At 40.0% G+C, this 1,423-nt stretch overlaps 1 non-coding gene across 1 annotated transcript; it reads right to left on the bottom strand.

Annotated features, from left to right (window-relative positions):
• Positions 1–213: 213 nt before the first annotated feature.
• Positions 214–326, bottom strand: LOC128058615 (U5 spliceosomal RNA). Its single transcript, XR_008200503.1, has one exon. It is a non-coding gene; the product is annotated as a U5 spliceosomal RNA (small nuclear RNA).
• Between the last annotated feature and the right edge of the window lie 1,097 nt (positions 327–1,423).

Below are 1,423 nucleotides of genomic sequence, written 5' to 3'. Positions count from 1 at the left end.
CATCCCTTCTCCTGCTGCCTTAAGTTTCTATTTTAGAGCTTATGCACTTAAGGGTTAGTTCAGGTAACATAAAGTGAAGTCGCTCAGTCGTGTCTGACTCTTTGCGACCCCATGGACTGTATCCTACCAGACTCCTCCCTCCATGGGATTCTCCAGGCAAGAGTACTAGGTTGCCATTTCCTTCTCCAGGGGATCTTCCCAACCCAGGGATCGAACCCGGGTCTCCTGCATTCCAGGCAGACGCTTTAACCTCTGAGCCCTAATCTCCACGGAAATCTTTAGTAAAAGGCGTAAGATTTATACGGTCTGAAGAGAAACCAGAGTATCATAAGAGAAATCAGGTAACATAAATTCACCAAAAACCTAAAGTGAGATCATACCTGTGCAGACCATAGACAGATGACTTAAAGTTTTCTTAGTAATTACAAAGGAGAAGATTGGGAGATCAGATCCTTAAAAACTGACTAAAGTCTACTGTCAATCAACCAATTGACAAACACAGATCTGCTTCTTTTAGGATTATAGTATCTATATATACATATATATGATGTGTTTCTGATATGGATTTTTTTCTGAAGTATTTACTCATCAATTACTGCTTTGTGAGCACTTTTTTTTTCCCCTGTCAGTGACCCAAGTTGTACTTATCTGAGCCTCTCCTTCAGTATCTGCCTCAGCACTTTTCACCTACTTGGTTCTCAGCAAATGTTTGAATTGATCCTCAAAACCTCATGTGAACCAGGAATCCAGGAAGTATGTGATTGTTTTTCAATATGCAAGTTTCTAAGGTAGAGAGGTCCTTGTCCCCAGTTTTATCTACATTCTTCAGACATTCATTTTCAACAGACTTGGCTTCCAATTTGCTATGTGATGTATAGTGACAGCTGCAGTTCAGAGACCAGAAGGGAAGAGGGGAGCAGCCATTACCTCCAGGTTGTGCACATTGTCCTTCTGCATCTGAGCCTGGGCTGCAATCATAGCTTGTCAAAAAGTTGGAAATATCCCCCATTTCCTTTAGTGCCACTGGTTTCTGGTGACTCACTGTGTCATTTAGCTAAGCTGATGACATCTGTGTGTATGCTATCATAAAATATGTAGTTGGTGAAACCCTTCCTCCTTTTGGATTGAACATAGTTGTATAATTATTTGTGAACGTTCTGTGCTCATGAATGTGTGTGTGTGAGTGCTTGTTTGTATGTGTCAGTAAGTACATAAGAAGAACCCTAGAATTTGGAAATAAGTACCAAAATAAAAAATCAACATGTTAAGGGATCAAAACAGAAATATGTGAAGTTACCTTAAAGAAATAAAATGATTCCAGGGTCAGCAAGATTTGACATCATCCTGAGTGAGGCTAGAAATATCTCTAAACGTGAATGGTCCAAGAAGAAGCAATTGTCTAGACTAAGAAACACTGGGAAAA

Source organism: Budorcas taxicolor, chromosome 1 (genome assembly GCF_023091745.1).
Source record: "Budorcas taxicolor isolate Tak-1 chromosome 1, Takin1.1, whole genome shotgun sequence".
Taxonomy (NCBI): domain Eukaryota; kingdom Metazoa; phylum Chordata; class Mammalia; order Artiodactyla; family Bovidae; genus Budorcas; species Budorcas taxicolor.
This window is presented reverse-complemented; position numbering and strand designations above follow the sequence as displayed.